The 13,350-nt window shown below is 40.2% G+C and overlaps 1 pseudogene; it reads right to left on the bottom strand.

Moving 5' to 3' along the window:
* Nucleotides 1-697: 697 nt before the first annotated feature.
* The window catches only part of LOC136309269 (RRP15-like protein), a 31,498-nt pseudogene continuing 18,845 nt past the window's right edge, over nucleotides 698-13,350 (bottom strand).

Raw genomic sequence — 13,350 nt, 5'->3', positions numbered from 1 at the left:
TGTCAGCCTTTAGAGAAACGGAAAAGTTAAAAGGCCATCTGTCGGTTCCCAGCCTCCCGGGTGAATCTGAAACTAGTCACCTACACTGAGAAAGGGGCAGGCCATCCAGACTGGTGGGGGGCAGCTTTGACAGCAAACGAATTTACCTACGGGGCTTGCCTTGGGTGACCAGTGATGAGGTCCCCACAGCCAGAGTCTTCAAGTTCCTGTGGAGGCTTTAACGGGGTTCAGTCACGGTCACGGCCCAGACCGCTCTCGTACACACGTGCACACCTGGCTCCCTCAGGCGGCGTCCCCGAGACTACTTCCGGTGGGAGCGTGGGAACCTACCTTCCGAGTGCCCAGAGGGGGTGGGGAGCCTGCGCTCCCCCAGGTCCAGCTCAAGGGTCAACCGGAAGTCTGGCCCTCTGGGTGACCTCCCGCTCCGCTGCCCCTGGATGGAGGATCTCCTGATCCAGAGAGCAGGGCAAACAACCGTGACAACCCTGTAGACCTCTCGCAGATGCTGTGCTGTTGGAACCTGAAGGCGGGACCTTCCACCGGCAAAAAGGTCAGAACACTCGGTGTGGAGGGTCCTGCGTGGTCCCTGTGGCCTGGGACGCATCCTTCAGCGTTCCTGTCGCTGAGGTGTGACTGTCATGTGAAAGCTGGCACGACGGAAGACGGCACATAGTGCTCTGAAATAATTCAGTGTTGTCTAGGGAGGGACGTGGGTGGAGGAATTCACACTGAAGGCCTTGTGGGGTGAAGGCGTTTCTCCAGGTGGGCTCCAGGAAGAGGGACCCGTGCGCGGGCAAAGCGCGGGGAATGTGCACATCCCAACAGCAGGCAGTCTAGTGTGGCGACGAAGTGGCATGCATGGTGTCAAAAAGGGCGGCGAAGAGCAGGGTTCAGTGGTCCTTGATCCTGAGTGTGACCCTGGAGACAGGGTATGGGATGGACAGGCGATACAGAGTTGCAGGATTTGGACCTGCATCCTATCTCGCTGCTTTAATAACAGTGTGGTCTTTGAAAAGTTGCATCCCCCTCATGCCTCAGTTTTCTCATCTGTGAACTGGGAATGATAAAAATGATTCCAAGCTCACAGCATGGTTTTAAGGAGCAAATAAAATTATGTATATCCATACATATATGCATATATATGTATATATTAAACTTAGAAAAATATCACATGAAGTCTACTAAATAATGTTAATAATATATTAATATATATAAATAATATATTAATCTCTGCAGGGGGTGGCCAAAAGTAGGCTTACAGTTGTAAGTGGCATTCTTTTGAGTTTATAAAGCTATTGTAATAATCATAACTTGGATGTCTTTTTCCATAACACCATAAACCTACTTTGACCCACTCAGTTACAAATGTCAATGAAGAACTTGGAAAACAATGTGAAATGACGATTAAGTGCATGGTCTGGAGTCCAGAGGACAGACTGAGGCAGCAGTTGGTACTCACCACTCAGATCACTGAGGGAGTTACTTAACTCCTCTGTGTCTGTAAATCAAAGATAGTAGTTGTGAGGTAGCAGAGCCAATATTCTAAGCACTTAGCACAGCCCCTGTCATAGAGCAAGTGCTCAATCTGTTCCTTGAGAGCTGTTAAAGAGGAGGTGAGGGTTGAAGAACTTGTATGGGTTAGGGAGGATATGAGATATATCTACGTCCTATAAAAAGTATCCCAAGAAAGCAAAAATGAGAGTAAAATGTAAATAGCAAATGACTAATGCATTGGTGGCAGTCGAAGTGGATGTGGCAGTAGTGTGTATTTGTGTATTTTTGCACGCGCATGCGTGCGTGTGTGTGTGTGTGTGTGTGTATGTGCAGCTTTTAACTATTTTTAAAAGAAACAGACATTTGTGACATTTGCTTGGCCAATACATTTGCTTCCAACCCTTATATTCTTTTGCATGTAATTGCTACAACCAAGTGGAGCCAAAAATCTCTCTCATTACAGTCACTAGCAAGACTCCTCACTTTGAGCATTAAAAATGTATTTAGCCTTTGAGGCTGTTTGGCTTTGTAGATGATTACAAATGGCAGAAGCCATAGTGAGCTCTGTAGGGGACGAGAGGCAACAGTGTGAAGGCACTGGCACAGAAGACCACCTAGAATAAAACTCACAGCATTCTAAGCCATTTATTTATTTGTTGATTGAAAAGCACTTAAAATTGTTGGGGTGACTTTGGTTAATAAAATTATATAGGTTTCAGGTCTACAGTTCTATAATACATCATCTGTACATTGTACTGTGTGTTCACCACCCCAAATCAAGTCTCCTTATGTCACCATTTACCCCCCCCTCTACCCTCTTCTACTGTCTTCACCCACCTTCCCCTCTGGTAATCATTATACTGCTGTTCACAGCATGGATGGAACGAGAGAGCATTATGCTAAGTGAAATAAGCTCAGTCAAAGAGAAAGATAGGTACCATACAATTTCACTTATGTGTAGAATCTAATGAACAAAACAAACAAAATGGAAACAGACTCCCAGACACAGAGAACAGACTGACAGCTGTCAGAGGGGAGAGGCGTTGGGGGAGGACTGTGTGAACTAGATGAAAGGATTAAGCAAAAAAAAAAAAAAAAAAAAAAAGCACTTTTAATATAATCTATTTTAACTTTCATACAGCATTTCGGGTGTTATTATTCTATTGTTTTCCAGATGAGAAAACGGGTTTTAGATATGTTAACTGATTTGCCCAAAGTTTCACATAGGAAAATGTTGGAGCCTCTTTGGAATTCATGCACTCATATACACATTCTTTTTTTAAAATTATTAAGTGAGAGGCAGGGAGACAGACAGACTCCCACATGCACCTTGACTGGGATCCACCTGGCAAAACCCCCTATGGGGCAATGATCTGCCCATTTGAGGCCACTGCTCTGTTGCTCTGCAACTGAGCTATTTTAGTGCCTGAGGCAAGGCCATGGAGCCATCCTCAGCACCTGGAGCCAACTTGCTTGAACCATTTGATCCATTGTTGTGGGAGGGAAAGAGAGAGAGAGATAGAGAGAGAGAGAGAGAGACAGAGAAAGGCAGGAAGAAGGGGGAGGGGCAAGGGTGGAGAAGCAGATGGGCGCTTCTCCTGAGTACCCTGACCAGGAATCAAAGCCAGGACTTCCACACGCTGGGCAGATGCTCTACTGCTGAGCCAACTGGCCAGGGCCCCTGTACATATTCTAAAACATCTTCTTGCATATAAAGTGTGTCTGAGGTTTTCGAGGTGGTGGGCAGAGGGTTAGATCATGAAAGAGATGAAACAGTAGGTTCTTCAAGCAGAAGAAAACGAAAGTGCAGCACTCCACCTTCCTGTTCACAATATTTGTTTAATGGTTAACTCTGATCCTGATTTAGGGACATCCTTATAGAAGCATCTTTCAGTTGTTGTATACATTTCTCCTGAAAATTTCATTAAGCTATTGATCGCTTCCCAAAATTGCAGAAACAAAGGTAAGTCATGGGCTCATATAAATGAAGTTAACACAATCACATTCTTCTTCTGTCTCATAATCATATAGTGTTTGCTGAGGAGTAAGGATTTTATTTATGCTCTCAGACACTTAGTAGCACTATGCCCTGCCATTCTTGTATTATTTCTGTTCTGTTTCAGGGCATTGATCCTAAAATTTGCTTTAAGTTTTCCAATGCATTGTCAAGACTCATTTTAATGCTTGATACATAAAATTTTCTAATTTGTCAAAAAGTTGTGCTAAAAGACATGGACTAATCTAGTAGGTTTTTGTGGTATATTATGGGTAGGAAAGTGACCAGGAAATGGAGGGGTCAGTGGAAAGCAATGTAGAACTGCACAACTAATACACATTACCAGCTTCCATTTTAGATTGTTTTCCTACATTCCTTACTAAGACCAAAAGCTCAGAGACACGGGGGTTGAGAAAAACCAGTAGTTTGGTGGGGTGGGGTGGGGCAAAGCAGGGAACACTGAGGAAAGAGAAGTATTTTGCTTCACTTATCTTTTCTGTTTTCTTCTTTACCAAGTGAGAGGATGGAAGATAGACTCCTGCATGCACCCTGACCTGGATTTACCTGGCAACCCCTATCTGGGCCAGATGCTCTGCCCATTTGGGTCATGCTCAAAATGGAACTATTTTTAAGACCTGAGGCAGAGGCTCCATGGAGCCATCCTCAGTGTCCAGGACTGATGTGTTTGAACCAATTGAGCCATGGCTGTGGGAGAGGAAGAGAGAGAAAGAGAGAAAGGATAGGGATGGAGAAACAGATGGTCGCTTCTTCTGTGTGCCCTGACGGGGAATCAAACCTGGGGCATCACATGCCTGGCTGACACTCAACCACTGGGCCAGTTGGCCAGGGCCCTCATTTATCTTTGCAACCTTAAATTCTAACTCTGGTCTATAAACATACTGTGTAATCATGTATTAGCCCAAGTTTCTGCAAGCCCTTTAATTTTACTCAACTTTTCCTTTGATTTTTAAATGATTTGGCCTCTTTTGCCACCTGTCTCAGGAAATTCAGGACGTCCATTTTCTCTGGGAATCCAGATATTCTTTAGGATCTTATGTTCTTTTACTCATCTCTTCCATTTAGTTCTTGTTTCTGATAAATTCTTGTAGTTTGATTGACTCCTTCCCTTTCATACCCTGAAGGTCTTCTTGAGTACAGATATGATTTATTTTCTTTTTTTTCCATTTTCTTTTTTTTGTGTGTGTATTTTTCTGAATCTGGAAACGGGGAGAGACAGTCAGACAGACTCCCGCATGCGCCTGACCGGGATCCACCCGGCACGCCCACCAGGGGGCGATGCTCTGCCCCTCCGGGGCATCGCTCTGTCGAGACCAGAGCCACTCTAGTGCCTTGGGCAGAGGCCAAGGAGCCATCCCCAGCGCCCGGGCCATCTTTGCTCCAATGGAGCCTTGCTGCGGGAGGGGAAGAGAGACACAGAGAGGAAGGAGAGGGGGAGGGGTGGAGAAGCAGATGGGTGCTTCTCCTGTGTGCCCTGGCCGGGAATCGAACCGGGACTTCTGCATGCCAGGCCGATACTCTACCACTGAGCCAACCAGCCAGGGCCATGATTTCTTTTTTAACCTTAGAAATGGCACTCACATAAGGCAGCTCTCTGTAGTAGACATTTCGATGGAGATCAAGAATACTGAATGGGACTAGTCAGAATCTTGTTTGAGTCAACATGTGAACATTAGCATGCCTCTTATAAAATCCTCAGGCATGCTCACCACCATCTCCTGGCTGCCTTATCCTTCAGATACTACGTCTCCTGTTGGAGAACTGTGCCTGGCCTCGCATCACTGATTTATTACTTTTCTGCTTTCCTTCCCCATCCTTGTGCCCTCCCTGCCTGCCTTTCCAAGTCACACCCATAGACCATTGTTCTCTTTATTTTATTATATATCACAATTTAGCTTTCTCTTTGTCTTAGTCCTTCTGTCTAGTCCCTGAAATCTAAAACAGGTAGCTCTTTTCTCAAAGTAGTTTTTCTGCCTTAAAATAGCAGTCTTTTGGTAATATTTACAGCCTATTTTTTTTGGGGGGGGGAGAGGGTAATGTGTTAGATTTATATTGGTTAACAACAAACCAGCTTAAGCAAAACATAAGAAAATATTACCTGTTTTATTTTTTTTAAATACAATGTAAATCAGAAAGCATTAAGATCTATCAAGGAAACTTACAAGAACGCTTCACTCTTGTTCTAAGAACCAAAGTTTCAAGGGCACTTTTAAACTTTGCATGATTTTAAAAACTGGTGTTAAATGCCTCTTGTCTAATTCAAAATTTTCTTAGAGTTTAGATATGACATTGAAAACATTTGTAGCTCTGTTTTCTATAAATAACATGAGATACATGGACAAGAAGGAAAGCAGGACCAAGTTAGTAAGTAGCTTTGAGTATGCATTCAGTGAGATGCGGTAGCCTACAGAAACGGGTGAAGAACTCCCATTCTGATCCAGAAAAAGAGAGACCTTAATTAGATACTGGAAAAGGATCAGCTACTAGGGAATGTGAATCTATCCAAGGATGTCAGTTTCTTATGGTCAACTAAGTAGATGAGAAGGAATATGTCCTAAAAATATCACAGAATTGACCTGTCCATCTCCTTACCACCCACTGGTGTAGTGGTTCAGAATCCTGCTTTGTGGTTTCATCCTGGAATACTTTGGATGGTTAGAAGAGCAATTTGTCTGAAGTATACTCCAAAAACTCAAGAAGAAATCTTATTATGCTGAGCATGAATTCCCCTGTAACCTAATATTTCTATTGAATTTATAGACTGATATCATGAATAAATGTTGGGTAGACAGCCATGTGGCTGGGTTAAGGGTTCCTTCAACTATTGATCTCAGCACAATAAAGAGTAAGTGGTGCCAGTGGAAATTTGATTTTTATGTGATGGAAATGTGCTGAATCATCGATTATAGTCATACCCTGTGTGTTTCAGGGACATTTATAAAGCTGTGGGGCTAAATCAAATCAGACTTGGGGAATGTAGAGAAAATATTTGCAGAAAGTATCAGGGAGTCTTCAGAAATATGACTTATAAGAACAACATTTAGGTCCTGTCTGGAATAATGCCATGCAGAGCTCAAAGATGTTTGAGACCACTTTGACTGTGTTTGTGTTAATTGAATTCCTAGAAATTAAATGCAAAATAATTAATATTAGTAATGTAATATATGAGAAGGGCACAAAATAGCTTATGTATTACAATGTTTATGAATAGCTTTAAAAAGTCCAGAACACATAGCCCTGGCCGGTTGGCTCAGTGGTAGAGCGTCGGCTTGGCGTGTAGAAGTCCCGGTTTGATTCCTGGCCAGGGCACACAGGAGAAGTGCCCATCTGCTTCTCCTCCCCTCCCCATCTCCTTCCTCTCTGTGTCTCTCTTCCCCTCCCGCAGTGAGGCTCCACTGGAGCAAAGATGGCCCCGGTGCTGGGGATGGCGTTTCGGCCTTTGCCCCAGGTGCTAGAGTGGCTCTGGTCGCAACAGAGCAACGCCCCGGAGGGGCAGAGCATCGCCCCCTGGTGGGCGTGCCGGGTGGATCCCGGTCGGGCGCATGCGGGAGTCTGTCTGACTGTCTCTCCCCATTTCCAGCTTCAGAAAAAAAATACAGAAAAAAAAAAAAGTCTGGAACACCAATAAAATAAAATGTCTCCTATTAAACTTAGAAGGGTGAAATAACAGGATGGCTTGGGAACAAGTAGATGTTTTACATGCTTAATATAATCTTATATTAAACAAGGAACTAGGAGATGAATGCTGAGGTATGGAAACATATAAATGCATGTAATTTTTAAGTAACTGATGACAAATGTTAGGAATGTCAAGCTGGAAATAAAGAAGCACTTACTAGGGGGATGCAAATATTGATGATGTGATATAAACTCAACTGAATCCTCAAATTTTATTTGGAGAACTCTCATGAAGAAATCTAGCTTTGTTATGCATATTATGCTACCTTATTGTTTCTGATCCATTGAAGAACACGTGATGACAATAGCATGCAGGCTGATTGAAATGATGTAACACACTTGCAAAGCCTAGGCTTCCTGTATGGTTTATAACCACATTGTTAAACAATATGTTTCCTTCCTGAATCAGTCACTTCATCAAGTAATGTAAGAAATCTCTGGGGGCTGGCCATTACCAGAGTGTAAGGTATTGGACTTTGAACCAAGGAATTCGTAGTTTAGACTTTACTTTTCCATAACTAGATTTATGACCTTGTGCAAGCCATTTAATTTCCTTGGGCACTTATACTAAATAATATTAGTAATTCCGGTTTATTATATGCCAATATTCTGCTAAGTATTCTTTCTTATCTCATTATTAACCCTTTAAGTAAATATACTCTCCATTGATACAGAGAAAAAGTACTGAAATTTAGAAATGTGAGAAAATTGCCCAAGGATTTCCAACTAATAAAAAGTAGAAATGGGATTTTGATTAAGACATGTTTGTTTTAAAACCTGTGTCTTTAATCACTATGCTACTTTGCTCTCCTAAGAAGTGTGCCCCTTCCTACTTAGCTTGGTCATATGTGGTTGAGAACATAGATTGGGAACCAGAGAACCTGAATTTAAGTCCCACTTATTGACGCTTAATTAGCATTGTGACTTTCAATAAACTACTTATACCCTGTGTCTTATTTTTATCTGTAAAATGGGGATAATAATAGTATCTACCTATAAATGTTGTTATGCAACATAAGTAACCTATTTAGAATATTGTTTGATGCATAAATACAATATTAATATTAACTTTATTATTAATATTTTATTTTATTTGGCACAAAATTTATACATATATACACTAAAAATACGATTGAATCAATCACCAGATATTTATTAGTTTCTTAATATATTTTATAAACCTGTGCCAAATGTTGTAAGAAAACACAATATAAAAAACATTGACATGGTCCCTGTTCTAAACAACAATCATTCTACAGAGTGAAATTTCTGTCTTCCTGAAACTTCCTTTAAAGTGTTAATGTTCATAAGGAATCAAAAGTTCAAGAAAGAAAATAGTCTTCTATGGATTGTTCTTTACTCGGAGACACCGATCCCTATCAGATTATATACTGTTGTGCCTTTTATCATGTGTGAGTATGATGACAAGTATATTTTTCCATTTTTTGGAGGGGAACATATTAAATGGTGTATTACTAGTAACTTAGTTTTCTGATTATTGCTTTTTAAACATGTTCTTTCATTATGGATTTAAAGATATTGTGAGTCTCTTTATTTGTTATGACTTTTTTTTCCCTTTGGGCTGGAGATGATACATTAATGTTTCATGAGAACTTATTTATATTTATAAAGTTTCAAAAAAAATGAAGCTTCAAAACCAAAGATTTTGGTTTGGGGATTCATGTGTTACTACAGCTGATGCCTGAAAGGTTGGGAAATTAATTGTAATTTTTTAAATAGTTAGTTGTTACTTAAAATCAACAAATCAGTCATTTAACAGGTAACATTTTCTGTACAATTATTGCTGATATATCATTATTAGCTAAAATTTTGAATATTTAGAACAACTTACATGATATATATCATAGACTTCCAAAATATTCTCTAATAAAAAGTGTATCTGAGATCTGTAACTTAACTCAAGATAAAATGAAGAGAAACATTTCTCTTTTTTTTTCATGACAGAAAGAGACAGAGAGAGGGACAGATAGGGACAGACAGACAGGAAGAGAGAGATGAGAAGCGTCACTTCTTCATTGTAGTACCTCAGTTGTTCACTGATTGCTTTCTCATTTGTGCCATGATTGGGCGGGCTACAGCAGACTGAGTGACCCCTTGCTCAAGCCAAGGAACTTGGGCTCAAGCTGGTGAGCCTAGCTCAAACCAGATGAGCCCACACTCAATCTGGCGACCTCGGGGTCTTGAACCTGGGTCCTCCACATCCTAGTCCAATGCTCTATCCACTGTGCCACCATGGTCAGGCAAGAGAAGCAGTTCTTGTTCTGTCTAAGGTTGCAATGTAAAGCAAAATAGAATTTAGAAATCCCTACTTGATCAAAGTCTAGGACATCTTTAAGATGCAACTTAGGCTCATATATTTTATATACCATGAGTGTAGAAAAATGAATATAGTAATTCAACAAATATTTTCTGAATACCAGTGTATGCCAGGCAGTTTCTTAATTGTCATAAAGCAATTTCAGAGCATTTAAGGTTATCACCACATTCACTTTGAGGAAAATGCACCCTACTTGGGTATGGATTTAGTAAATAGTCACTCTTCTACACCTCTCTGTAGTTGTACACTTTTATTAATGGTAGGATTGGCCATGAACTTGATTTGAACAAAAGATGTTATAAGACATGATCCAAGCAAAGACTTGAAATGTGCTTCTGTAGTAGAGACAGCTGTCCTGTGATTCAGATATTGCTATGAAAACAATGTGACTTCGGCAACTTGCTTGTCTCAGAAGAATAGGACTTACATTGAGCAGAGCTACCCTAGGTAATTGTCCCATGAAATGTTGGTAACTGAGTCAACTCAGCCAACCTGTAGATCCACCCGCAGCTTGAAGTATAGTCACCCCAGTCCACCCCCCAAAAAGTGAACATAATAATAAATTTTTATTGTCTCATGCCTCTGAGTTTTGGTGTGGTTTGTTATGACTGATGCATTACTTTATACAAAATCAGATAGTTAATAATCAGGAAAAAGAAAAAGATTCTTGCTTTCATATTATTTATAATCTAGTTATGAGAAGAAGATAACCCCAGACCCATAAACAGTGATTAAAATATTTTATATTAGACATAGATGTGGGATAAACTTCATTTTGATGAAAAGAAGATACTGTCTATTTTATAATAAAGCAAGATGCCTCACCTTGGCAGGTTTCATTAATTAATTAATTTAAAAACATTTATTAACTTGTTAAACACTGAAGAAAATGGTTAATACTACACAAGTGTTGCCTTTGAAATGTTTGCTGTTTAAAAGCAGTTGAATAAAACAGAACGAGAAAAAATTTTTTAGCAAGTAATATGATTATAGTTAGAGTATCTAGGCAAAGCAAACAGCTAAGCCATCTTTGATCAGTTTCTGGGCTTCATAGAATCCGTTAGACATATTTGTTGGCTTTCCCTGGTAGGAAACCATCAAGCATGCTGTACGTAGAATCTGGCAGGGGGGACAGGCTCAGTAGCCCAGCATGACCACTGTGGCAGTTGGATTCAAGGGCAGTAACACAGTCTCACAGACACTATTCCAAGTTCTCAGAAGCCATTTGTGATGCACTGAAAAGATTTCCTGTGATCTTCAGCCTATATATTTTTTTTTCAAGAAAGAGAGAGTGAGAGAGAAAGAGAAAAGGACAGATAGGGACAGACAGGAAGGAAGATGAGAAGCATCAACTCATAGTTGTGGCACCTTAGTTGTTCATTGATTGCTTTCTCATATGTGCCTTGACTGGGGGCTTTAGCCATGCTAAGGACCCTTTGCTCAAGCCAGCAACCTTGGGCTTCAAGCCAATGACCTTTGGGCTCAAGCCAGTGACCATGGGGTTATGTCTATGATCTCATGCTCAAGCTGGTGAACCCACCCTCAAGATGGTGAGCCCGTGCTAAAGCTGGAGACTTCGGGGTTTCGAACCTGGGTCTTCAACATGTCAGTATGGAGCTCTATCCACGGCATCACTGCTTGGACAGACAATCTTAGCATATTTTTTGAAAAACATTGTCAACAATTTCTGGTTTCAAAAAAACCTGATTCTCCTTTGAAGTTCTTGAATTTTTCCCAGTCATACTAAGTGGAGATTTTTATTTTTCCACTCAATTTTTATTTTAAGATCAGACATGTGGTCAGTATAATCCTGGGTCATTTTATTCTATTGCTCCTCTGTCTCCTTTTAAAAAGTCCCCTTCCTTTGATTCTCACACATGTCATCTGTGGAATCTTCTAGTAGTGCTGCTCCTCCTTGTTATCATTTGCTGTCTTAGCCATTAAGAATTTAGTTCCTGGTTCATTGACTCCTTCTCCATGTCAACTCTTGTCATCATCCTAGGAAATTATATATACCATAAACTAGCTTCCAAACTTCAAATCTAAAACATGCTTCTCCTTTCCCTTTTTAGTCTTATTCTTTTCCTAGTCATCCTTTTTGTTCTTTTCATAGTAAACTTTTTAACAGCAAGGATATGATAATTTTATTTTAACTGCTTAAAAGCCTTACATGGTTTTCCCTTTATACTCTTGGTATGTATGCCAGCCTTCTTGAGTCATTCCTACATAATTGAGATCTTACCTATCTTCTCTATAGTCTCTTATCAAGTTCCACGCACAATTACATTCTGTGTTCTATCTGTATTGCATTTCTTTTAGATATTCTAATTTTCTATATTTTCTTGTACCAGAGCATTGAACACATAATTTTCTCTTCCAAAAATTCTAATAATTCTTTCTTTTATAAATTCCTTAAGTCAACTTCAACTTAAACATTGCTGTCCTTATAATGCCGGAAATAATCCACTAGATCAGTGGTAGTCAACCTGGTCCCTACCGCCCACTAGTGGGTGTTCCAGCTTTCATGGTGGGTGGTAGTGGAGCAACCAAAGTATAAATAAAAAGATAGATTTAACTATAGTAAGTTGTTTTATAAAGATTTATTCTGCCAAACTTAGCAAAAATCTGACATAAAGTACTTGGTAAGTAATTATTATTATATGCTTTAACTTGCTGTAACTCTGCTTTATAAATTTTATAAAGTAAAGTTGCTTCCCTACTTTATAAATCACCATTACTGTGGAACCGGTGGGCGGTTAGAAAATTTTACTACTAACAGAGATACAAAAGTGGGTGGTAGGTATAACAACGTTGACTACCCCTGCACTAGATAAAGGAAGTTACCCTTTAAATGTTTCTAATAATTCTTTATATACTTAACTGCAAAGCATTTATCAGAATTGATTATAATTAATGAATTGTATCTCAATTTTACCAGACTGAATGTTCATGCAATGGTGATCACAGATGTTTCATACATCCCTGCATCTCCAGCGCTTAGCATAATACTTGAAACATGATGGGACAAATGCATATTCATCAAATAAACAATTACAATATTATGGCTTTGGTTAATTGCAGTGCAACATACCCAGTGGCTCAATACTATCTAGGATAGGTTAGGATGCCTCGTTTGAGTCATAGGGTCTATGGACGTGTCAGTAGTGAGGAGGTTCAGAAAATAATTTGAGGATAAATAGTTGAGGTACTTAATTCCTATAGTAGTGACCTCAGGCCATAAAGACGTACTCCTCAGAGTACACCTTTTTTGAAGTACTTGCACCCGAGTGCCCTCTTCTCAATTTATTGTCGACTTCTTGCAAGGTAAGTAAGGATAGCTAGCAATTGCTTCAGCTAAACTGTTTTTGATTCCCTGGCATCCAGACACAAGGTTTCATCTGCAATTATGCTGGCAGCTAAATAGCAACAATTGAAGGAAGATTTGATGCAAATAGAACAAAGAAACGCTGATCTTTACTGAGGTTGCATATTCTATTGCACTGAAAATGAAAGCAATCATTACTATCAAACTCAAAAGAGAGGGCAGAAATTAATGTTGAAAGTGGAAGGTTAGAATGTATGGGCTGCAAATGTCAGCCACAAACACCTTTGTGATAATAGACAATGTGATTACTAAAGGAGCATCAGCACGTACATTCCCTTTCTTAAAAAGCACTGGAGCCTGACCTGTGGTGGCATAGTGGATAAAGCGTCAACCTGGAAACGCTGAGGTTACTGGTTCAAAACCCTGGGCTTGCCTGGTCAAGGCACATATGGGAGTTGATGCTTCCTGCTCCTCCCCCCTTCTATCTTTCTCTCTCCCCCC

Source organism: Saccopteryx bilineata, chromosome 6 (genome assembly GCF_036850765.1).
Source record: "Saccopteryx bilineata isolate mSacBil1 chromosome 6, mSacBil1_pri_phased_curated, whole genome shotgun sequence".
Classification (NCBI taxonomy): Eukaryota; Metazoa; Chordata; class Mammalia; order Chiroptera; family Emballonuridae; genus Saccopteryx; species Saccopteryx bilineata.
This window is presented reverse-complemented; position numbering and strand designations above follow the sequence as displayed.